The following is a 26,419-nucleotide window of genomic DNA, read 5'->3' as shown; positions in this document are numbered from 1 at the left end:
TGTCCAAGAGGGGGTGACGTCTGAGCAGAAACCTGGATGAATTCAGTGAGGTGAGTGTGATTTGGGGCAAAGGCTCGCGGGGGGGGCACCATTCAAGAACAGCAAGAAGACCACGTGAGGGGTCCCACGAGGAAGGCGGTGCTGGTACCAGGGGACGGGTCTGGAGGGCGGCGGGAGGACCATGGCCACTGTCCATTGGTGGATGTCGCCCTGGGGACATGGAAGCCGCTGGAGGGCTTTGGGCTGGAGTTATGGAAACAGGGCTGTGTGGACGCGCCTCTCCCTGCTGCTGTCTGGAGCCTCCATGGCGGGAGGAGGTGTGAGAGCAGGGGACCCGTCTGGAGGCTGGATCCATGTTCAGAGAGGGAGGCAGAGGCTTGGACCAGAGCCACCTCGTATGGTGAGCGCAGCAGGGCCTGAGGATGGAGGGGACGTGCGGTGCAAAGAGAAGGAAGAGTCAGCTGCACCCCGACCGGCTCCTGGCTGGGCAGCTGGTGGCTGTGGAGCGATTTCCTGAAACTGGGAGCCTGCAGGGAAGATGGGGGCTGAACAGTGGACGTGCTTCCACTGAGGCCAATGAGACACCCAGGTAGGGAGGACAGGTCTGGAGTCAGGGATGGAGGCTGAAGGTTCCCAGGCACCGGCTGGAGCCGACACGAGTGACGTGAAGCCAGAGCCGGGAGAAACTCCCCACTAGAGCCTGAAACCCAGCCCTGTGCTCTCGGGGTTCAGACCCCACGGTCCCCTCCATGAGACACCAAGCTGAGCAGCGCCGCCCCCATGTCCTCTACCCACTCTGCCGGTTGAGGGGCCAACGGGCCTTCCCGTGCGGCCGTCACCCAGCTTTGCTGCCCCTGTGCTGGGCGTTCCTCTACTGGCCACCTCCAGCCCAGATGGCCCCAACCCTGGCTGCTCAATAAATCACCCAGGCAGCTTTAGAAAATACCACTGGCCTGGGCCCATCCCAGACCAATTGAAATCTAATCTTTGGGCTGGGACTCTGGCATCTGGATGTTTTAAAAGGCGATTCTGACCCACAGTCGAGGTCGAGAATAGATATTCCGTGTTCCTTCGTGCACACGGATGTGTGTGTGCATTTGTGCATTTTCACTTGTCACCCTGCCCGTGACAAAGGCTCTGGACTCGTCAGAAAGAGCATCTTGCAGCCCATCGACCTGTCCTCGGGCTTCTCTGGTCCTGGGTACTAGACTCAGGTGGATTTACTGTGGTTACTAGACCGAAAGAAAAAATAACTCCAAATATATTAGGCAAGAGAACACTTTAAAAATGTTCTTTCTATAGTGCATTATACATTCATAACACACAAATAAATTTTCATTTTAAAAAATTCAAACAAAGCTAATAAAGCAACAGACCTACTTGATCTCCCTTTCCTTCTCCTGGGAGGTAATTATTCTACTGGTCTGTTGGGTATAATTTCAGCCAATTTTCCTATGCATTTGAAAGCACTTAAATGCACGAAAGTAAGTGTATTGGTTTGTTTGGGGTGAGTGAGTTTTCATAAAGAGGTTTACACTAAGTACACAACACTGCAGTTTGTTTTCTTTTTTTTGATTTTGACCATATGACCAGGAGCTCTTCTGTTACAGTGTGTACTGGTCTGGTCTGTTGCCCCTAGCTACGTGTGGCTAAGCTTAAATTAATTAAAATTAAATTTAAAAGTTTGGTTCCGGGGGCTTCCCTGGTGACGCAGTGGTTGAGAATCCGCCTGCCAATGCAGGGGACACGGGTTCGAGCCCTGGTCTGGGAAGATCCCACATGCTGTGGAGCAACTGGGCCCATGAGCCACAGCTACTGAGCCTGCGCGTCTGGAGCCTGTGCTCCGCAACAAGAGAGGCCACGACAGTGAGAGGCCCGCGCACCGCGATGAAGAGTGGCCCCCGCTCGCCGCAACTGGAGAAAGCCCTCGCACAGAAACGAAGACCCAACACAGCCAAAAATAAATAAATAAATAAATAAATAAATCAAAAAAAAAAAAATTTGGTTCCTCCGTCATGTGAGCAGCCACATGTGTCCAGATGTTCAGCAAGCACATCGGCTTGCGGCCAAGGTCCTGGGCCGCCCGGTGTACTCACCCCATTGTCACAGAGTGTTCTACAGCCCAGCCCTGGCAGAGCTCTCTCTCCCTATGTCAGAGCTAGAAAAAGAAGGCTTTAAAATAACATTTAGCTAAGGGGCGAGAACACTTCAGTGAGCATATCTTTCAAGTGAAAAAGTGGGTCAGTCACAACAAGCAGCATCTCCAAGGGGCGGGAATCAATTCCGGGAAGGTCGTAGGTGGCAGCGAGGTGTCCAGGGCTCAGAGGCTCCTTCAAGAACGGTTGTTCTGCCTTTGCTTTTAGGTGTGTAGATTCCCCTGCCACTTTTCTCATCTCCAAACTGCAAAAACACCTCTCAAACCCTGGCGTTTCTTCCCCGCTCTGCACCACATCCACGGGCCCTGCATAGGTGCCGCGGTCTCCGTGGTTTGGCGACACAGACCACAGGGGTGTCATTTATTCTAAGGCTGGAGAACTAATATTCAGGAGCGCATCTCATCGAAGAGAGCAGAAAGGCACGCTCTCCTGTAGCCAGGGCCAGGCTGTGATAGCGTTTCAGGCTCCCTGGGCGGGAGGCTGTGTTTTTAAAATATTCCGGACCACCCCTGATATTGTTGCTTGAGTCCCTAGGGTCAGAATTGGCAGGTTCCTGTCGACATTGAACTCTCTGACCCCCACTTCATACAGAGAAACAAAAGACACCAGGGGGGACTTCCCTGGTGGTACAGTGGTTAAGAATCCACCTGCCAATGCACGGGACACGGGTTCAAGCCCTGGTCCGGGAAGATCCCATATGCCGCGGAGCAACTAAGCCCGTGCACCACAACTACTGAGCCCGCGTGCCACAACTACTGAAGCCCGCGTGCTCTAGGGTCCGTGCTCCCCAACAAAGAGAAGCCACTGCAAAGAGAAGCCCGCGCACCGCAACAAAGAGTAGCCCCTGCTCGCCACAACTAGAGAAAGCCCGCGCGCAGCAACAAAGACCCAACACAGCCAAAAATAAATAAATAAATGATTTTATTAAAAAAAGACGCCAGGGGAAGTGGGAAAAGAGAGGCACCCATGAGGCCGACTTATATCTAATTGTTTAAATATTTCCAATAAAAATCCAGAATTTGTATGGATGCTGTGCTGAATGTTTAGTTAAATTAATCCTGCTTATGTATTTTAACTGCCCTTGTTGGCTTGATTTACAGTTATTCATTTATTCATTCATTCATTGCCTAACCTGGGCCAGGTACTGGTGACACCATGGTGAACAGGACTGATGTGACCTGGTCCTCAGGGGGCTTCCTAGGTTTGGAGACAGACAAGCAACAGCAAATGCCCCAGGGGAGTGAGCTACTCCTGCAGGGAAGCCCAGCGCCCTCTGGGAACATCTGGACAGGGCAATTAGCCAGATTTGGGGGTCTTCCCAATGAGCATTTTTCCTGTACCTCTAGTTCATGATTTACAGGATTAAGTACAATGCGCTCTAAGCTCTCTCTCTCTCTCTTTTTTTTTTATTTCCTTCCTTTTCATCCTTTTCGAAGGGCAAGGTAAGATGAGTCCTCGGTACCAGTGGAACAGGATAGGGAACCTGAATCTTCTTCCTGGCTCCACCACCACCTTGTGTCTGATCAGGAATATGTTTTCTCGACTTAAGAACTGCATTGGGTTCCTTCAGAGCTGGCGCTTTCAACGTGGGGTTAGCGATGGGCTCAGTGGCTCAATACACCCTTGAGGCTGTATTCCAAATGCTTTTTTTGATGTGCATTTTCTTGGGAAGATCATCAGATTATCGAAGGTCCATGATCCCGAAGAGATGAAGAACCGGAGATCTAGGGACTTGAGGTGTTTGGAAACAACAAACTCAATTTTTCAAAATGTTCTATCTTTCTCCAGCTTGTGGTGTGGGTGGTGCAGGTGGTGCAGGTGATGCAGGTGGTACAGGTGGTGCAGAATGCATGGCTCAACCTGAGCTGGGGGAAGAGCAGTGAAGACGGGGACGTGGCACAGGACACAGCCCACCTGTGGGCTCCAATCCAAATATGCCGAGGGCTCTCTTCAGGTCACACGTCCCCCAGAGGCCCTGTCACCCACCCGTCCAGGTGCCCTGGGGGAGGCCCTAACTTCGCAGGCACACCTGCCCTCTTAGGCACCACAGACACTTCATATACCCTAACTTATTCTATCCTCAAGACAAGGCTCTGGGGTCCATATTACATCCATCCTTTTACAGATGAGGAAATTGAGCTTCAGAGAAGTGCAGTGATTTCACCAAGGTTCCACGACTTGCCAATAACTGGGGATTTCAACTCAGGTCCGTCTAACGCACTGGTCTCACCTTGGTCTTCACGTTAGAAATGCTGGGTCAAGTTCCCAGACCTGAAGCCAGCCTCGACGGGTTAAATCAGAATCTCCGGGCTGGGCCCCGGGCGCCAAGTGAACACTCTGTGCACCGTCTTCCGTTTTGCTCACGACCCAGAGGTAACGTTCTTAGGAGCCACTAACGAGAACGAGAAGCCTCCAGCAACTTCGTTTCCCAGGCAGAGACTCGAAGGCAGGGCTGTCAGCAACTTTGTTGCGGCAGCAGCGCGACACACGCGGCTAACCTCAGACAGAGTGTGCAGTGGGCAGTGTAGCGCACAGACGCCCTTTCCTGAGGCCCAGCCGGCGTGCCAGGAGCTACCGCGTCCACGGGCAACAGCCCTCGTCTCGTTCTCACGGCCTGAGCCGCCCAGGGAGTCCAAACCCGCCCAGGCAAGAGGGGTGCTCAGTAGGTGCCACGTGAAAGAAGCCTTCCTCCTTGAGACAAAGGCTGCTTCCCTGAAGTCGGCTGGTTCATGACCAAGAATAGGTGCTGACCTGGGGTTTGGGGAGGGGAGAGAGGAGCCTTTCCTGCCGGGCTTGGTCTCAGTGTAGCCGGCTAAGAGCTGTTGGCTGGGGGTGGCAGGGATTGCATCAAAAAGCCATTTCAAGCCAATTCCCAGCCCAGATGCACTAGAAATTGCTTAATTCAATTCCAGTTCCATTTATATCATCCGAGAGCCCCCTCAGATGCTGTGTCTGTCACCAGCGGGGGTGTTGACTGTCAGGCAGGCAGAATGAAGGGGCAGACACAATGGATGGTGGAAGAGCGTCTGCACATCAGAACGGGCTGCGCGGACCAAGCAGGGCTCACAGTGCAGAGCCACAAGGCCTGGGTGGCCACCGTGTGCCAGGTGCCAGCCTAGGGACCCAAGTCCTTACCCCACTGAAGGCAACAACCCCCGAGGCAGGAATTCTCCTCACTTGATAGGTGAGCCCACCAACATCCAGAAAAGTCGTTACTGAGCCTAAAGTCTCAGAGCTGGTGGGCAGAGGAGCTGGGATTTCCCTGGATCTCTGCGCTTTGTGTTACACTCTGTGTTTCTGAGCTAATGGCCTCAGGAAGCAGCCCCACCCCTGCAGACTGGGAGCTTTCCAGAACTCAAATAAGCCCTTGTGCTGCCGTCACCACGGCACACCCGTGAGTCACGTGCAGCTGTGTCAGCCACCCCATCGCAGTTTCTCCCGCTGGGTCATTTTCTCACAGTCGGCTTCATTTCATCTCAAATCACTCAACATGAGGGCAGAGCTATCTGGCGGGGAAACTAAGATGAATCCTCCATTGCAGATTACCATCTCGATGCTACCAAGAACCGCTCTGCAGGGACAGGCAATGAAGGCATCCATTTACGGTCATGAGGAGCACAGTGTCCAATACTGATTTTCAACGGAATGACTCAGGGCTTCTTGCCGGGTTCTCCAGAATGATCTGCCAGCCTGCCACGCACCAGGCGTGATCTGCGACGACTGTACAAACTGTTCGGGCTCAAAGTACGTGAGAGGAGACGCAGGACGTGGCGGGGGAAGGCGCACATCCGGCAGCCCGTGCAGAGTGGGTGTGTGGCTGCGGTCGGGGGGACTTCTTGCTGTGTGCTCTGTACACCCCCAGCCCAGGGAGGTGGGCGTAGCGCTCCCGGGGGGTGGGGCAGACCCCCAGGCTTACGCAGAGAGGTGTTGGCCCAAGGTCACACGGCAGGTGGCCGCACCTCAATTTCCCAAGACAGGCCCCTCGATGCCTTGTAACTGCCCTGCCTGGACGGAAGGTCCCGAGCTGGGGTGAGGTGAGGCTTCTCAGACCATTTGGCTGGGTGCTTTGGGAACAGGAGGGGCCGTAGGGCTCAAAGGGTCCCCGTCTGCGGCAGGGAGCAAGCTCCCAGGGTCCTCTGCTGCTGCCACAGGCCTTCGGGAGAGACCAGACCTTGAGGCTGCTGCTGTTTGCAGATCCCACCCTCAGCCCCGTAAGCCCACGTCCTATCTGATGACAGAGAAGAGTCGGTTCCTTTATTCTCGTGCTTCTGCGACCCCTCCTTTCTTTGAACCCTAGGTTTTTGTTTTTGTTTTTAATTTTTATTGGAGTACAGTTGCTTTACAATGTTGTGTTAGTTTCTACTGTGCAGCAAAGTGAATCAGCTCTACGTATACATATATCCCCTCCTTTTTGGATTTCCTTCCCATTTAGGTCACCACAGAGCACTGAGTAGAGCTCCCTGTGCTGTACAGTCGGTTCTCATTAGTTGTCTATTTTATACATATTAGTGTGTATATGTCAATCCCGCTCTCCCAATTCATCCCACCACCACCTTCCCCCTTGGTGCCCATACATTTGTTCTCCACGTCTGTGTGTCTATTTCTACTTTGTAAATAAGATCGTCTATACCAATTTTTTCAGATTCCACATATATGCATTAATATATGACATTTGTTTTTCTTTTTCTGATTTACTTCACTCTGTATGACAGTCTCTAGGTCCATCCACGTCTCTACAAATGACCCAATTTCGTTCTTTTTTATGGCTGAGACTCCTACCTTTAGAGTGTAGGTTTTAGCTCCGGCTCTACTCTCACTTGCTGGGTGACCTTGGGTGGGTCAATTGACCTCTGTTTCCATGTCTGTAAAATGGGTTGTGGAGGAAATGAAATGAGATCCCTGGAATAACTGAGGCCGAGTAGCATAGCTGTTAGGCGTGTGGTTCTAGAAGTTGACCTGTTGATTTTCACCCCAGTTCTGATGCTTCCTAGCTGTGCAAACTTGGGCAAGTTACTTAGTCTCTCGTAGCCTCAGTTCCCCCATTTGCAAATGGAGAAACAATAATACCACACAATATGAGAATTATATAGGTTAATACAAATAAAGCTCTTATTGGTGCCAAAAAAAATTTTCAATAAAGGTCCATTTTGTTCACCTGGAGACATCTGGCAAGGAAGGGACACATTTTTGATTGTCATGACTTGGAAGGAGCAGCTGGCATCTAGAGGCCAAGGATGCAGCTGAATAAACATCTCACAATGGCCGAGACGCTCCCACAGCAAAGAATCATCTGGTGCAAACTGTCGCAGCACCGAGGCTGAGGAGACCATGGTCCAGGGAAGTTTTCTCCAGGCTCATGCATGGACCGGCCAGCCGCCCAGATCCACACAGGGACGGAACAGTGTACAGACTCCAAGGTCTGGATGGTAGCGCTCATGAAGCCGCTGTGGGATGCTCCTAAACTCTCTGGTGTTCCCCAAGGGAGAAGTTGCGATTCCATCCTTTGTCGCCTGCTCTCTGGAGCCCATGCCCTGCTCGTGGGGGACGCACTGGGCTTCGGTCAGTTTCCCTTTCCTGGCCTCTTTCTGCACTTCAGGGGCTGCGACATCGCTGAGGTTGTCTGGGTCATCCCCATGACGACCCGTCCTGGGCAGACCCTCTGTGCCCCCGGGTCCCTCTAACTGTAGCTGTTCTCTGTTACACGGGGCGCCCACCCCCCCCACAGACAAGTCCTGCCCTGGGCTGCGGGACTCGGCCCCAGGGGAGCCTCCAAAGGAGGCTCCATTCGTGTGATTAGCCCACCTCTTCCCACCAGGCCTGTGGGCCCCTGGCCGCCGCCAGCAGCTACTCATGCTCTGCCCCAAACTCAACCTCCTCCAGGAAGTTCGGCCTCCACGGTGTCCGTAGGGACGTGTAGCTCTTCCCCGAAGATGACCTTGGCACTGACCAGGCTTCGGTGGCCACAGGGCTGGTCAGCAGCTCCGGAAAGTGGGAGGGACTCGGCGGTGAAGATGCAGAGGTTCTGCCCAGCAGACAAAGGTCAAATCATTCGCCACCTCCCCCGGGGTGTGCAGGCCCAGCAGGGCCTGGGGCAGGGCTGGGCTGGGGTCGGGCCTGCCCCAGCGGGAGGGTGTGCTCAGAGCCCCCAGCGCTGCCTGCTCCCTAGTCTGGGAGAGGCGGGGAAGGCAGGCTGGCAGCGCCCACCGGGCTTGGGGCTTGGGGGACGGCTGGGGCCAGTCGTTGAGAGAGAGAGATGGACCTTGGCAGGGCAAGAGCGGGCCTCCACCTCAAATGCCAACATCAGAGATGGGTAGAAACAGTCACTGATGGTCAGAGCGTTGGTGGGCTGCCCCTGAGGGTACAAGCCCCTCAGAAATCCCATCACAGATTCTGACGGCAGCGCAGGATCTCCTGGAACGTTCATGGACAGGAAATGGACAGGCTCACTTCTTCCCGCTGAGATGGCAAAAGACGTTTACCTGACAACCTCAGGGGAAGCTCTGCTCCCCAAGGCAACGCATCCCGAAGCCGAGACCCCCAGCACGAGTGCGCTTTCCGCGTTTTCAACGGGGAGGGACACTGACTTACTTGTTTGGTTGTCTTTAGATCCACACAGTTGAAACCTGGCCCGCAAACTCGTGCTATCAGGCCTCGTTCATTGGAGGCCGTGGTCCTGCGGGGCCTCACCAAGAGAGCTCTGCCCAGCTTGCGGATGCACGAGCTCCCCGTTCAGATCCAGTCTGATCAATAGACACCAGGAGATGTGCTTTGATTGGCAGGCGTCCAAAACTGGACCAGCGAGGAGATACGCGCATACCCGGGTTCACAGAAGCTTTGTACGCAACAGCCAAGGGGGGCGGGGGGAGTAGCTGAGGGTCCATCGACGGATGATGGATATACAAAACGTGGTCCATGCATACAATGGAATATTATTCAGCCTTAAAAAGGAAGGAAATTCTGACACCTGCTATGACATGGATGGATTTTTGAGGACATTATGCTGAGTGAAACAAATCAGACACAAAAGGACGATTACTGTATGATTTTACTCATACGAGGTCCCTGGAGGGGTGAAATTCATACAGACAGAAAGGGGATGGTGGGTGCCCGAGGCTGGGGGAGGGGGAGGGGGAGCGAGTGTTTAACGGGGACAGAGTTTCGGTCTGGGAAGACGAACAAGTTCTGGAGACGACGTTGGTGATGGTCACACAGCAGGGTGAGTGTGCCCAACACAGCTGAACTGTGTACTGGAAAGTCGTTAGGATGGTAAATTTGATGTTATGTATATTTTACCACAGCTTTTAAAAAATAGATAACTAAAACTGAATAAATAAAAGTCGAATGCTACTCTCTACGGTCCCCTGAGGCGCCCCAGCCTAGAGGACCTCACAGGCCTGCATTACACACACCGGGAGCTCACCATCCACACAGAGAAGGTGGGGGGCTGCCTCCGGTCGGCGGACCTCATCCTCGGGGTTAGGGCTCCCCAGCAACCTCCCCAGGGTGGCAGCGAGGGGACAGAGAGGGCGGCTCTTGCTTGATGGTACCCAAGCTCAAAGTTGTCGCCTGGCTGTGCCATCCGCTGGGTTTCAACCCACAACGCAGAGTCAGTACCTTGATGCCGAAGTGGTGCCGCTGGAGTGGGTCTGAACATGAGGGGCTCAGAGGCCCCGATAGTAGGAAACGGAAAGGGACGGCCTCCTGAGAATTTAGGAGTTAGGACCCCACCGATTTACAAGGAAACACGAGGGCCGTCCTGGGCGTGATGGTGGCAGAGTCCTCCCCAGCGGGGCTTCGGGTGGGAGTGGGGGAAGGGAGGGCGTCTGCAAACCTCAGGACACCAGCCCGCAACCACCGTGAGCCCGGCCGACAGCGCCCGAGTGGGGTCCAAGCGCTGCATCCCGTGCTCCAGCAGTGAGGAGGAGGGGAAGGGGGCTAGTGGCCTCCTGGGGTCCAGTAACAGGGAGACCCCGGCTCAGGCAAGACCAAGACGTCTGTGCAGGCTGGTCTCAACCTGGAGCTGCAGTGTGTGTCCTTGGGAGGGACCCTGTCAAGTTCTCAGCTGCCTTTGTCCCCATCACCCCAGACTAACCGACCGCCAGGCCGTTTCAGGCCTCCGGTCAGAGGGGTTTTGCTGAGGAAGCTGTGTGCGCCCAGGAGCCGCTGCTCCGTTTCTGAAGCAGGAGAGCCGCTGAGAACTCCCTCAGAGGGACCCGGAAAACGCCAGCCATCTCAGATGACCTCAAACCAGGTGCCGAGGTAGTTGCTCAGGCCCTCCCGTGTCCCAGGTGTGCATGGTGCAGTCGCACCCGTCTTCCCAGTCTCTCCAAAGCTCTCTCCTAGCTCTTACAAAGCTCGGTCCCTGCTTTGTAAGGACTAAAAGTCCTCCGCCTGGAGGGTGGAGAGCCAGGAGAAGCCCAATCTCAACTTGAAAGGCCTCACAAAATGTCCAGCAGGGTAGATAAGGGGAAAACCACAAATTAGAGCGAGTGCGACCAAGAAATCTAATGGAAAAGGGAAAACTGCTGAAACCCTCCAGAGTGAAAAAGCAGGCTGCCTTCTAGGATTCTAAGCCTCTCTCAAAGCTTGAGAGAGGCTTAGAAACCAGTAAGTGAAAAATCTGACCATCACATTACACTGTGATGGAGGGAGGGTGACCGGACTTCTCCACCGGTTCTTGCCAAGCCCAAGCCCCAGGCAAACACGGACACCAATAAAGCCAGGCCTCTTGGCTCCTTGCAAGGAGGAAGAGGCACAGAACAGCAGGGGATTCACCAAGGAGGGAAAAGATGGGGTTGGTACAGGATTTGGGAAGAAGGTGGCGTTGGGGTGAAATTGACAGGCAGCAGTGTTTTCCTAACTCAGGGCAAAGCAGGACGGATGTCCACGGGTCAGGTCTGGACTGCAGAGTCCAGGGTCCTATTTCCTTGGAAATCAGGAAGGTTAGAAGCATGTGGAAATTGTGTCCAGAATCCCCACATCCGAAACGCAGCGCCTGCAGCCTCTCGGTGTCAGCAACTTAGATCCAAGAGCGGGATGGCCCCTCTTACCACTAGCGTCTCAGGAAGCAGCGTTCCTGACAGTCTGGGATGGGAGACAGGAAGGCTTTCCGTGCACAAGTCGCTCTGACGCCTCACAGTGTCAGCGCGTCCTTGGGAGGAACACTGTCGACTTCTCAGCTGCTTCGCCTCTTCGTATTTCCCAGACTGATGAAGAGCCAGGCAGATTTTACGTCCTAGGTCTGGGCTAATTTTTATTCCTCACCTTCAGATCTGCTCGCCACCCCTCTCCCGCCTGCCCTCTGCCCCAGGGCTGACCGAAGGGAACCACATCAAGGGTTCCCATGCCCCTGGCTTCTGCCGGGGATGGTCTGACCCGACTGATAGGGGGCGAGGGAGGGAGCCGGGAGGAGGAAGGCAGGGACGAGGGCCCTCCCCGCAGGGCTGCCTGGACGTGCTGTGTCTCCTATTCTGGCAGCTGCTCTGTGCAGCCCCCTGCTTCTGGGCTCAGGCAGCCACTCTCTCCCCTCCCCTCCCGGGGGATGGGGGGAATGGCTTGGCTGCCATGAAGCAGGAGCTCTGCTCACCCACACCTTTGTCGGTAGTCTCTGTGTAAAGAAACCTTCTTGAACGATCCTCGTTTGAGAGTGCCATCTGTTTCCTATTTCCTGACACAGGCGGTATAGCCAGTAAAGGTAAACATTATTTAATAGGTCAAGCTTATTAACATGTCATTCAAAGTTCATCCATCCTTGGGCAAGTCACACCGTCTCTCTGAGCCTTGGTTTCCCCATCATGGAAGAGAGAGGGGTTGAAGTGCTGTGTTGAGGCTTAAATGAGATAAAATATGTAAACCGAGTTAACTTTGCAAGCCTGGGCGCAGCCTCCTTGAGAAGGGCGGTGCAGTCAGACACTCAGGCTTGGTGAAGGCATCCTCCCTCCAGGCTGCTCCGCCTCCACTGCGTCCTGCGGGACCCGTGTTCCTGGAACCCACCTTCCCACTGATGCCCCCGTGCTGCTCTTTGCAAAAGACATTCTTGACTCGACACTCCAGTCCTCCCACTGAGCTGCAGATTTCATGTGGAGTCACTTTGATATAAAAGATTTGTCCGAGGCAATGTTGTCATTCTGTAGCACATTTCTGGAAAAGAGCCTTGATTTGTCAGTTCCCAGTTCCCTGGGGACATGGAAGAGCTACAATGACCAAGTTGTGCCTTTGGAAACTCCCGTGAAGCGCAGCCAGCTATGCACTCATCACAAGCTTTAACTCAGTCCCAAAGCCGCAAAGGTCCAGACACAGCACTGGTTCAAAGGATGGCCTCTGTCTCAGCCCTGAGCTCAGGCTTGTTTTATAGGTTCTGGGTGTATAGGTCCAGACTCAGGTACTTCTCTTGGGTCTTCCAGCCCAGGGACTCCTAGGGGACCACTGCACATTGTGGGTAGGTACTTCTTAAGGATGCTGGACTAAATGATTGATAGTGCATGAAAAGTGGATTTTAATCAACTAAGTTTGGGAAGGGCAACATACCGTACCACCCTTAGAGATTTACAATGCACGTTGATGTCCCGAAGGCTCTGAGGAGTTCTGCAGCAAAAGAGTCTGTTCACATTGTCCAACCTAGCCTTTCTCAAGCTTATTCAACTTGGAAAACTATTTTTCCATCTTTATAACACATGTTGGGAAATACTAATGTTAGGTCAATCCCAGAAGCTCAGATCTAATTAAAAGCCTGAGGTAGAGGCATCATTTTCCCCCCAGAGTTGTCACAATGGGAAACAACTGGGCACAGGAAAATTATATAGAGAGTCTTCTTAAATAGAAAACTATAGGCTGCAAGAAAGTTTTGACCTAAAGATTTTTCTCTCTTCCATTCTTTCAAAGTATAAAGTTATGTGTACCCCGCATGTCCCCAGATGAGGGGCTTAGAACCCAGCATTTTATGTCTCCAAATTTTTCAGCTCAGTAAGCAGATCATATCAACTTCCCTGCCACAAACTTACGAAAATGCAAAAATAAAGTGATTGCTAGAAATTCCCTAAAATGCCACATAGCTAGAGAAGACAGAGCAACAGAGGGTTTGGATAAGGAAACGCACCTGCTTGGGAATTCCTGCTGGGAATTCCCTTTGTGCCATGACCCTGAGGGGCCAGACTCTTCTCTCACCTGCACTGGCCAAAAAAAGTCCTCCTCATCAGATCCGATTCTAAAGACGCCTCCTTTCTCGTCCCCCAAACCACACAACTGCCCAAGCTTCTCCATTTCCATCACCTCTATTCTTGTTCAGATAATGTAATGGCAAGTATGTATTTCATCATCATCCTCAGTTCCTGGCAGAGGTCTTTAAACCCTTGGAATTTCCTGAGTGATTAAGGGCTTGAGAAGAGTCTTCTATTATTTACAGCAAGACCCTTTCAACCATACCTGGGTTTATGCTAATGAAGTGACTCTTGGAAGATGGGCAGCTGGATGATTCCAGCAGGATGAATCAACCATGTGATGAGAGAGTCGGACCCTACAGCTTTACCCCCGACCTCTGGGGAGGGGAGAAGGGCTGGAGATTTGCAATCACAATGGCCAATGATCTAATCAATCATGCCGACATAGTGGAAACTCCATAAAAATCCTTAATGATGAGGTTCGAGGATCTTCTGGGTTAGTGAACACGTGGAGGTGCTGGGAGGGTGATATGACCAGAGGGTGTGGACGCGCGGGGCCTCCTCCGCCTTGCCTTGGCCTATGCATCTCTTCCGCTGGGCTGCTCCTGAGTTGTATCCTTTATAATAAACCACAACAGGAAGTACAGTGCTTTCATGAGTTCTGTGAGCCACTCTAGAAATTTCTTCAACGTGGGGAAGGGATTGTGGGAACTCCCGGATTTATAGCCGGTTGGTCAGAAGTACTGGGACTTGTCACTGACGTCTGATCGTCTTGTGGGACTGAGCTCTTACCCTGTGGGGGTCTGTGCTAACCCTGGGCAATCTCAGCACTGAATTGAATTGTAGGACATCTAGTCGGTCTTTGGAAAGGCACCGCACATTCAGTGTCAAAGGAGCCTTACAGACGCTCCCATCTTTTATTCCCAGTTACAATGCTGCCTCCTCCGTGAAGCCCTTCTGGATTGACCTAGATGGAAGCAACCTCTCCTTTTCCTAAACACCAACGACGCTCTGTATTACCGCTTTACAACTCTCAGCGCTTTCTTTTATCCTTTTTATGTACCCGCATGTACCATCTCCCCCATTATATTGTACGATCTCAGAACAGGAGGAGCCTTGCTTGGTTTTGTTTTCTATCCCTCACAGTGCCATATACATTTTTTGTTTTTAACTTTATTTATTTATTTATTTATTTATGGCTGTGTTGGTTCTTCGTTTCTGTGCGAGGGCTTTCTCTAGTTGTGGCGAGCGGGGGCCACTCTTCATCGCGGTGCGCGGGCCTCTCACTGTCACGGCCTCTCTTGTTGCGGAGCACAGGCTCCAGACGCGCAGGCTCAGTAGTTGTGGCTCACGGGCCTAGTTGCTCCGCGGCATGTGGGATCCTCCCAGACCAGGGCTCGAACCCGTGTCCCCTGCACTGGCAGGCAGATTCTCAACCACTGCGCCACCAGGGAAGCCCGCCATATACATTTTTTTTAAATTCAGTAAATGTTAGTGAGACTCAGACATTAAAATATTTGTATTTCTGTTACTATCGTCTAAACTGCAGATGTCATTATTTTAAAAAGTGTATCCATCTGTCTCTTTTGAAATCCTTATGGCCTTGCAAAATAAAATTTAATTTTACAGGAAAAACTATATTTGTTTTGACTGAAGGATACTCACCTGGAGACAAGCACAAACGGATCGCCTGCCTCTGGGCTCCACCAGGACGAGAACAGCCCCTTGTGCCAGACTTGGATCAGCGCTGCAGCAAAAGGGCTTACCAAAAGCGGCAGCCATACCTGCAGGCAGCCAGGTGGATGCCAGGTGGACAGTGGCCTCTGACCTGAGCACAGGTATCGCAGGACGATGACAGCTTCACTGACGCTGAGGACAGCCCTTCCCACCCTCCCGTGTCATCTGGGTCTTTAGTGAGATTTCCTAGGGTCTAGAGCACTAACACCCACCCTGCTGGTGTATTGTGAGCTGTGAGTCATAGGTACACAAAGGTGGTGCAAAGAGGAAAAGAACAGGCCTGGAATGTGGTCGTCTCTTTATAGCTATGTTTTACAACAGGGCAAATTTTGGCAAGCAATTGAAACACCATGGCCTTTTAGACACATGGAAAACTCCATTCCCTATTATAAATTTTTCTAAGTGGTCCCTACAGTAAATCGCTTTTCCTCGTGAAAAAGAAAAAGCCCTCAGTGCACCTGACTGAGGAATAGGGCATTCCACTTTTGGGTTAGCTTCATCCCTGAAAGGTATTTTTCTCTCTTTGGGAAGAAGCCTCTGCAGTTGACCACAGCAACTCTCACACAATAGCTGTCCAAGTAAGTTTTAAGAATTCAGACCAGAGGGACTTCCCTGGCGGTCCAGTGGTTAAGACTCTGTGCTCCCAATGCAGGGGACCCAGGTTTGATCCCTGGTCAGGGAAATAGATCCCGCATACCACAACTAAAAAAAGAAAAAGAAAAAAAGATCCTGCACGCTGCAACGAAGATCCTGCCTGCTGCAACTAAGACCCGGCGTAGCCAAATAAATAAATATTAAAAAAAAAAAAAGATTTCAGACCAGAAAAAAAGCATCGATGCACACCTGCCTTATTCTTCTGATAGCTGCGTCATCTCACTATTTAAGGCACTGATCACACAGTAAAATTATGCAGGAAGAGAATAAAATGGAATAAATTTACATTTTGGTTGTTCATTTTGTCTCCTTTTAGAAAATGCTCTGAGTAAATTTTATAGTAGGAAACAAATTGGTAAATAATTGATTTGATAAGCTATCATCACCTTGACATCCAACTAACATTGATTTTGCTGTGTTAGCTTTATGCAGTTGAGGGTCATCATGAACTTCGGTCTGATTTGATGAAAGTAGTAAATTTCTCCTTTGCCAGTTTTACTGCACAAGTTATGTTGACTGTCTTCACAGGCAGCCGACGTGTGCAGTCACGCAGGGCCCTGAGCTCAGCATGCCGGTGAGGACAGAATTCCGGTGCAGCCACTCACGGGAACCCAGCAAGACTCAAGGTGAGGACAAGATAGCTGTGTCTCCTGCTGAGTAGGGGGGCCGCTGACAGCCCCCAAAAGCCATGCTGTCTTTTTTTTATTGAAGTATAGTTGATTTACAATGTTGTGTTAATTTCTGCTGTACAGCAAAGTGATTCAGTTATACATGTATACACATTTTTTTTTTATATTCTTTTCCATTATGGCTCATTACAGGATATTGAGTATAGTTCCCTGTGCTATACAGTAGGACCTTGCTGTTTGTCTATTCTATATATAACAGTTTACATCTACTAACCCCAAATCCAACTCCATCTTTCCCCCACCCCCTCCCCCTTGGCAACCACAAGTCTGTTCTCTCTGTCTGTGAATCTGTTCCTGTTTCGCAGGTAAGTTCATTTGTGTCGTAGTTTAGATTCCACATATAAGTGATATCATGATATTTGTCTTTCTCTGTCTGACTTACTCCACTTAGTAGGATAATCTCTAGGTTCATCTATGTTGCTGCAAATGGCATTATTTCGTTCTTTTTTACCGAAAGCCTTGCTTTCTGTTTGAACCACAACTTACTTCCAATGCAGAAAGCAGGCAACAGTGTCTCAACAAACACAAACAGCCAACGAACCCTATTCGATCCTTTCTTTTCTTACTTCTTTACATCAGCCCCTCTTAGGTTGAAAATGACAAGAAGGAAAGGACAACCCGAGATCCCTTCATTCTAGTCTTTCCTTCCTCATCTGTGAGCCAAAAATGGAGAGTGGTGGCAGAATAGCCACGTATTAAAAAGCAAAATAAAAACTTCAATAAAAAATTGAACTAGGTTTGTGCAGTGTTTCCATTGTTCTGTTAAGAACGAAATATGTATGCATGTATGAACTACGAAATACAAATTGTGTGATGCGGGAGATTTCAAATATGAGTTAAATGCTCTTATATTTGCATTTAAAAACAGCATTGCACAATATAAATATGTACAGTAAAACTCCTGCTATTGATGTAAAATTCTCATTTCTCTTTACTTAGAGTGACATTACCTAGCAAATAATACCACAACAAGTTGAAAGGGAAACAACGGGAAAAAGGAAAAAACTTTATATTTGAATTCACTTGAGAGAACTTTTTTCTTGCTTTTTAACAAGGGACCCCATATTTTCACTTCACACTGAACCCCACAAATTATGTAGCCAGGCTTCTCGAAGCCTCGAGGTATGAAAATTCATTTAGCGATCACTCGCAACAGCTTACTTGCAGTAGAAAATCAGTTGACGTTGATAACGTTGACCAGAAGGGATTATCTGGGCCCTTCAAAATGAAAGTTTTAGAAGAACGAGGAGTCAGCACGGGAAGGAAGGAAGTCTTGTGCTGGGGGCAGAGGGCCCGAGTTCAGACCCAGTGCCTGGATGCCCATCTGCTGTGGATGCACACGTGACACTAACCACCTAAAGGTCTGTCCTTTCCCCACCTGCGCCCCCAGGGCCTCGCTGCCCTCCTGCAGACACACCCACCTGCCCCCTGCCAAGGGTCCTGGGCTTCATCACCAAAGGGGAGCGTCTCCCCATCTTTCAAACTCCCAGCTGGCTTCCATCCCCACAGGGGCATCCACACTCTCTTCCCCACCTTGGCCCCATCTTGGTAAACGCCAGCTGCTCCTGAAGCTGCTTGAACAAGCCTCCCCGGTTACTATAGCGGCACTGTTTCCTTTGCAAACTAAGCAAACACAAGGAGTAGGATATTGTGGGCTCCCGCCCCTGGGCCCAAAGAACACAGCGAGGACCACACTGGCCTCCTTCTCTGAGGCTTGGTCTCCTCCCCGCTCCCTTCGCGGCAGCCCCAGGCCCCAGCAGCATCACCTAGGTCCACTCCAGGACAGCTGCCTCACCATTTCTAGAGGCAGGGCCCACACTGCTCTTGAACAAGCTCCCCTGGAAAGTCTCAGGCACACTGAAATCTGGGAGCCTCAGCCCTACGCCCTCCAGCCACTCTGAGGGCCTGGGTGATGAAGAGTCACCAAACCAGTAGGGTCGTGGCCCCCATCGTCTGGATCTCTCTTCCCTTTCGGCCTCCTCAGTGAACCACCCCCCCAGGCAGAAGCAGGTGGGAGTCCCCACTTCCCAGGTTAAACGTGCCAGCCTGGTCCAGCCAGGATGTGAGCCTCAACTCTGTACCATCAGCAGGCTCGTAAGCTCTCCGTTCTGGCAGATTTGCCTGTAAAATGTAGACGATCAAACCTCACTTGCCCAAAGCCCAGAGACCTCCCTCCACTCGTAGAACAGGTCACTGGAAAGAGTCAGACGACCCCGTGCCTGCAGCGCATTTTAGTAACAATGTGTTTGGGAAAGCACAGCATGGCATCCAACACCCCGTGACTGCGGAGAAATCAGTTTCTATTTAAGGGTGAAGAGTGGCTTTTGCCATTAGAAAAAAATAAATTAAATAAACAGACTTAAGATAGAAGGGGCTGAGATGGGACTTGTCATGAGAGGCCTGGGGAAAGGGGAAGCCTCATGACCTCCCTTCAGTGGAGGGAGAAGCTTAGCCCTGGAGCGTGCTTTGAACCCCATTTTTATCTGAACAGCAGTTACTGTCTGAGACTTTGATGTCACGCAGTCGTCAAGTCTTCCCGGGAGGGAATAGGCGTCCCTTGCTCTCCCCCCGTCCTCCAGGGAGGCCCCAGATGTTCCAGCACCACCACACCCTGATGCCGCTGTTCCCCAGCTTCTCACATGCTTCCCTGATGTGAGTTGTTGTCTAGACTCCTATTTAGGCATCAGTCGTGGCTGTCCCACAAGAGGCCCTGAGCACGCGCTCTCTGTCCATTAACGTAGCGGGATGGCCAGGAACTTACACTAACTTCAGCCCAGAGCTTCTTTCCTAGATCCGGGCTCGGAGGCCCCGAGTGCAGCAGCAGGGTGTGGGCACTGAGAGCGGGGCGCAGGCCACGCTGCCCCGGGGGACTCCCAGCTCCACCACCTGCTGCATTCTCTGCGGTGAACGGCTGGACGGCTTTGGGCTTACCTTTTCCTTCTGAGAAGTGGGGGTAATCAGGATGCGTTCCTCTTCCTCGACTCCCTGTTGGTACAGATCTCATGGCCCAGGTGGCCCCCCGTGGCCTTGGAGGGACGGGGCCCGTCCTGAGGCTGCTAGGAGAATTAAAGGACTTCAGCGTGAGTGGTGGCACACAGTAGGCGCTCAATAATTGCTAGGTGTCATTTTCATATGTTAAGCACCTCACAAAATCATCCAGTATTTACAACACGTTTTCAATAAATAGCATCTATCTGTGTGCGCATATTTTTATATATTTCAATTCATATTTTTCCCCCTGGTTGAGGATGACCAAAGGCGGGTCCCTTGTGTGAGATGGGATCAGGAAAGTGTGTCATGGGAAATGAAGAGGTGGCTGGTTTTGTGCGATTTCACACAAGTGAGATTTTCTTCTTACTACGTCTGACATCTCTCATTCTCTTTTCTATTTTTTATCCCTTTTTCTCTCTTCTGAACTGTTTTATCCACATTTATCTCATCTGTTGTTAGATCCATCCACTGAGTTCTTCATTTTAGCTGTTGTCCTTTTTTTTACAGTTTCCAGTCGTCTGTTTATATTCCTCATCTTGTCGTCTAATTTCATGACATTTTAATCATCGTTATCGCTAAATCAGAATAACTCCAAAATCTGGGTCTCCTTTGGCTCTGTACCTATTGTTTGACTTTTTAAACGTTTTATTTTGAAATCATTTGAGACTTAGAAATGCCAAGATAATACAGAGTACTCCCATATCTCCTTCAATCAGCCTCCCCAATGTTAACAATTTACACAACCATCGTACAAGTTTCAAAACCAAGAAAGTAACGTGGGAACAACACCATCAACTGAACAATGGACTCTGTCTGGATTCCCACACTTTTTCTGCCGATGCCGTTTTCTGGTGCAGGAAAATATCATCCCTCATCCGTGGTATTGCAGTCAGTTTAAACAAAGATGCCAAGATACAGAGAACTTGGGATCTATGGGAGTGGCTGCCCTGCTTGTTTCTCTAAAAGGCAGGAAGCAATAGTACTCAAATTTGCTTGTTGTATCAGAAAACCCTGATGAGTAAAGGTCGTGTACGTGTGTCTTCCCGAGGTGGCCAGGAGGCTGCACCACGTCGATGCTGGGAATCTGCATCCTGGAGCTGGCGGCTGAGCAGGGGCTGGACTGAACTGTGGAAAAGGAGGGAGGGAGAGAAGCGGAGTGCACCTGGGATGGGACGGCTTCAGGACGAGGCTCAGGTTCCCCTGCACATCTTACTAGCTTCTTCTGTTTGGGGAGACTGCAAGAATAACAAGAAAGGCAAAACAGGAAGAGGCAGAAAGCTAATGAAAGGGAAAATGTTATTTTAAGTGCATTCTGCGTGCCAGGGGCTTCACACGGGTTCTCTTTACCCTCACGGTCCAGGGATGTCCTGAGCCAGAGCCTGGCGAGCTCACACGAGCTGCTCAAGTGCTCATGACTAAGAAGCAGTGGAGAAGCCAGAGTTCCAACTCAGTTCTTTCTGGTGCTTCCATCCTTTAAGAATGAGGAGTTTGGACTTCCCTGGTGGCGCAGTGGTTAAGAATCCACCTGCCAATGCAGGGGACACGGGTTTGAGCCCTGGTCCAGGAAGACCCCCACATGCCGCGGAGCAACTAAGCCCGTGCGCCACAACTACTGAGCCCGCGTGCCACAACTACTGAAGCCCGCACGCCTAGAGCCCGTGCTCCGCAACAAGAGAAGCCACCACAATGAGAAGCCCACGCACCGCAACGAAGAGTAGCCCCTGCTCGCCGCAACTAGAGAAAGCCTGCATGCAGCAACAAAGACCCAATGCAGCCAAAAATAAATAAATAAAATTTAAAATAAAATAATAAAAAAAATTTTTAAATGAGGAGTTAGAAGGCCTGTCTAGAAGACACTCAGGATAAATTAAGAATTTGGGAGTAACACATATGCACTACTATCTATAAAATAGAAAACAACAACGACCTACTGTAGAGCACGGGGAACTCTACTCAATGCTCTGTAATGACCTATACGGGAAAAGAATCTAAAAAAGAGGGGATACATGTATATGTATAGCTGACTCACTTTGCTGTAGACCTGAAACTAACACAGCACTGTAAATCAACTACACTCCAATAAAAAATTAATTAATTTAAAAAAAAGAAGACAGGTACTCAATGAAGGACACATCAAAAGAGATAATAGGGAATTACTATCAGTCTAGCATTTTTCGTAGTGTTTCACATCTAACACATCTTATTAGAGATAAAATGTCCCAGCTCAGGAGGAGTCCTTGCCTCGTGTAGCAATGAAAACTTGCACAGAAGCTGGGACGCACAATGTGTGTGGCCAAAAGAAACACAAATTAGATGTAAATGAAGTCAGAATTCTCTGTGTCCCCAGCAAGTGGTGTTTTGCAAATTAAGCACAAGTTCAGGGACTTTCCTAGTGGCCGAGGAGGAAAGTTCTCTACCTGGTAAAATGCAGGGAGGGTCCCGTGGTCTTACCTACAGCCCTCCCCCTGCCCTGAAGTGAGCTCCGCTTGGTTGTATGTTTTGAATCACGGGAGTTTTGTGCATGAGTCTAAGGTGAGGTGTCTTTTGCTCCTGGTCAGCTGTACCCAAATCTATCAATATTGTTTAGAAGAGATGACCGGCAGGAAGTTACCGAGTGTCCACTCTGTGCCCGGCCCTGTTCCCCTGTGTTGCCTCGATCTCACTCGAGACCCCCTTTCCACACTGACAGCACAGGTGGAGAAAGGGGCGAGGCTCTGGGTCACCCCGGCTGCCAGATTCCCAGCCTCAAGCTCCAGCGAGACGCCTTCTCATCTGTCAACTGAGATTGGTATGTGTCTCACTCGTGGGTGGTGATGACTGAAGGAGCTGAGATTTCAAGGGCAAAACTTTCAGGTCTGTACTTCCCAGGACAGTTAGTAACCTGGAAGCAAGCCCTTTCATTGTAAAGGAAAACTTCCTCCCGGGCCGTGCAATGTGGCATGCAGCTGTGCCCTCGTTTCCCGTCATGCTTTTTGAAGTGTCTTGTCATCCCTGCTTCCGAGTCTTGGAATTTGAGTCACGGGCTAGTGCTGGGCCCGGACATCGAGGCTCTGATCTCTTAGGGTGGATGGGGAGGAAGGCAGAAACCAGCAGACCCCTTGGAGTTAGACAGATAGGAGTTGGTGTCGGATGGGATGTGAAGGGTGAGGGAAGAGAGGCGGTCTCCAGCCTGCACTCTGGCGTGGATGGCAAGGCAGGAAATCAATGACACAAATGGAGGCGAACCCCGGGTCCAGAATAGCTGTCAGTACGCAGCGCTTCTTCCCTCAAAGCTTCAGCCACAGACACACTCACTGTATCACATCCTCTGGGTCTTGTAAAATTTGCTACAGGTGATTCTCATTTCCAAAGGATGCTTTTTACCTGCTTTCTCCAACGTGGGGTGAGAAGTTTCCTGACCGAAATGGCATCACTCAACACTCCCTGACAGATGTCTTCCCTGACCATGATGGCAGAGATGCAGCTTCAAGACGATGTGGGAAAAAAAGAAAAGAAAAGATAATAGAAAAAACAGCAGTGGTGGGCCCAGGACAGAGCAAGGCTCCGGGAGTGAAAGCACATGCTCCCTGCTATGCAGGCTGTTCCTGCTCCCAGCCCCAGGTTTCCCAGGCGTGAATTCAGACACGACTTCTCCCCCACCCCCGTGCTCACTGCACTGTGAGAAATGTGTCATCCGCACAGTCTCAGTGAGGCCGAGCCAGGACAGTCACCTGGACCCCTGCCAGGCAGCCGAGGCACCACCAGCTCCAAAGGCGGCCCCTCCTGCTCTCCTCTGGCTACCGTCAGGGCCCTGATATCTGGGTTGGTTTATTGACCCACTTATTCATTCATTACTAGTCAAATATTAACTGGGGCCACTCGAGCCAGGGTACAATGGACCCTGCAGTAAGGTGCCAGTCAAAGGCTCTTTTTTTTTTTTTAATGGAGGTTCTTTTTTTTTTTTTTAACATCTTTATTGGAGTATAATTGCTTTACAATGGTGTGTCAGTTGCTGCTGTATAACAAAGTGAATCAGCTATACGTATACATATATCCCCACATCTCCTCCCTCTCATGTCTCCCTCCCACCCTCCCTATCCCACCCCTCTAGGTGGTCACAAAGCACTGAGAGCTGATCTCCCTGTGCTATGCGGCTGCTTCCCACTAGCTATCTATTTTACATTTGGTAGTGTATCTATGTCCATGCCACTCTCTCACTTCGTCCCAGCTTACCCTTCCCTCTCCCCGTGTCCTCAAGTCCATTCTCTACGTCTGTGTCTTTATTCCTGTCCTGCCCCTAGGTTCTTCAGAACCACTTTTTTTTTTAGATTCCATATATATGTGTTAACATACAGTATTTGTTTTTCTCTTTCTGACTTACTTCACTCTGTATGACAGACTCTAGGTCCATCCACCTCACTACAAATAACTCAATTTCGTTTCTTTTCATGGCTGAGTAATATTCCATTGTATATATGTGCCACATCTTCTTTATCCATTCATCTGTCAATGGACACTTAGGTTGCTTCCATGTCCTGGCTGTTGTAAAAGGCTCTTTACAAGGAGAAAATGTCATCAAAAGTAGACAATCATTGCAGGAAAGCGAAATTGAATTGTTAACACTTAAGGTGGAAACAGGAAAAGCTTAGGAGTTATTCCACTCACTCAGCCTGTGTCATGAAGCATTCTGATGCTGGAAGGCCCAGCACTTCCTAGGGCTCCCTGGCCAGCAGAAGATGGAGAATCTGTAGAAACTTGTGGGCCGTCACCTGGTCATTGGGTCATTAGGCCAAGCTCTGCACGGGCTCATTTCCTATGATGGCGCTGTTGTTATTGTCATTTGAAATCATTACATCTATGCCCAGAAAGGGAAAGTTATATAACCAGAGAAATAAATCGAATATTCTAAGGTAATACTTTCTCTTAATTTTCTAGACACTTTATGAAAGAGAATCATTTATTAAACTGAAGTATCATTAGAAAGTGGATTCAATTCTCCCCCTCATGCACTGTGCTTAGATCCTGTGCACAGAATCCATACCAGGCAGAGGCTAGAAGTGCCCGGATCTGGAGATTAAGACACACACAACACTGAGAAACCAGAAGCCCAAGTGTTTGGGTTCGGCATCTTTTATCACATACCCTGAGGTCTCGTTCTCTCAGCTAGAGTTTTTGGGGGGAGATGTTAGGGATTTTTAAGGCTCCCGTACACCCTGGGTTTATACCCCCCGCCTACGTCAAGGGCACGTGAATCTACTCCACCAGCTGTAAGCTCATTGCTGAATCTGGGCTCCAGCCTCCCTGGGCAGAGACAGGAGAGAAGGGGCCGGAACCCGAAGGAGCCCACCTGTACTGGCCATCCCTGTTCTCTTCCTCCATGGGCAGAAATTCCTCTTCCACAGCCCCTGAGCTTTGGAACTGCTCCGGAGAGAGCTGTATTTGAAACTGCCAAGCACACACGCACGTTGTGTGTGATCTCTCCGTGGTGAAATGATCTTACACCCTCACTGGAGAGGCCAAGGTGGCATCTCAGAGCCACAGGGACCCTGTCAGTCCCAGGCTCTAAGCCCTGGCAGGTGAGGGTGTGCCTTCGTCTGGCCTTGGCTCTGCCCCCTAGAAAGCCAGCCCTCCACCATCACCTGCCCCTTCCCAGCAGCTGCATCCAGCTGCCAAGTGTGGATCAGCTCACAGCAACCAGCAACCCTTCTGCAAAGTTTAGAGCTTTCACCGATCCTTGCATGGTCCCCTTTGAGTCAAGGATCCATTATTTTTTAATTAAAATATGTTTTATTGTTTATTTGATTTTTCCTTTGAATTTTCATGTGTCAAAATGAAAACGTCTAAGACTTTCTATATATGTGTGTATATGTGGGTTGTTTGTTTATTGTTTGTCTGTGTCATCGCACTGTGGATCTATGACATGGCACGCTGATTATAATCCTACCAGAAAGACTAAGTGCTTTGTGGTGGTTTTAAAGCAGCAGTCAGCAAGCTTTTTTCTACAAGGGACCAGATACTAAATGTTTACGCTTTGTGTGCTAGGTGGTCTCTGTCACAATCATCAGCTTTGTCCTGTAGCCCAAGAGGAGCCACAGACAATACACAGAGAGGGTGTGGCCGTGTCCCAATAAACTTTATTTATGAACTGAAATGTAAACTTTGTAGATTGATCATGGGTCACCAAGTTTCCTCCTTTGATCTTTTTTTCCCAACTCCTTAAAAATATAGGGACTTCCCTGGCGGGCCAGTGGTTAAGACTTCACCTTCCAATGCAGGGGGTGCAGGTTCAATCCCTAGTCAGGGAAATAAGATCCCACATGCCTCAAGGCCAAAAAGACCAAAACATAAAACGGAAGCAATACTGTAACAAATTCAATAAAGACTTTAAAAATGGTCCACATCAAAAAAAAAATCTTTAAAAAAAAATGCTTCTTGCAGGACATACAAAAACAAGGGGATGACAGATGTGGCCCGTGGGTCATAGTTTGCTGACCTCTGGTTTCAAGTTTTGGCACAAGCTGATAAATATAATTTCTCCAAAGTTTTAAAGTTGCTGAGACAAACGCGTCTCAGCCTGTACCGGGACGCAGGGCTTAGTCACACTTGTCGTGGCTCAAAGCCCCGCTCGGGAACCCAGGGATGTATTTTTATTCACTGGCCCCCTGCATCCCTCTGTCCAGAGACCGAGATGACACTGTGGTCCCTGGGTTCACAGAGGGTCCCCACCCCCTCAGAGCCCTGAAGTCTCTCCAGCCTGGGGTCTGCAGAGCCCCGCAGGATGGGCTCCTCTGGGTGGGCTAGACTGCTGAGCTACTCTGTCCTCTGCCCCTGGACACACATGCCTCCTCACCGCCCCCCAGACTCTCCAGGTGATTCTAGGAAGTGACCTGGAATCTTCCTCCACATCTGGGCCACCCCAGGGTTTCAGGGACGGAGCCACTCCCGTTCCTAGAAATGTCAGGTCCTTGGTCCCTCCCCCAGGGCTCCTGATCGTCTCTTGGATGGTCATTGCTCACTGTATCAGGCGGGGGTCTCCAGAGAAACAGAACCTGTAGGA

This window comes from Eubalaena glacialis, chromosome 14 (assembly GCF_028564815.1).
Source record: "Eubalaena glacialis isolate mEubGla1 chromosome 14, mEubGla1.1.hap2.+ XY, whole genome shotgun sequence".
NCBI classification, from domain to species: Eukaryota; Metazoa; Chordata; class Mammalia; order Artiodactyla; family Balaenidae; genus Eubalaena; species Eubalaena glacialis.
The sequence above is the reverse complement of the archived record's forward strand: the minus strand, read 5'-3'. Positions refer to the sequence as shown.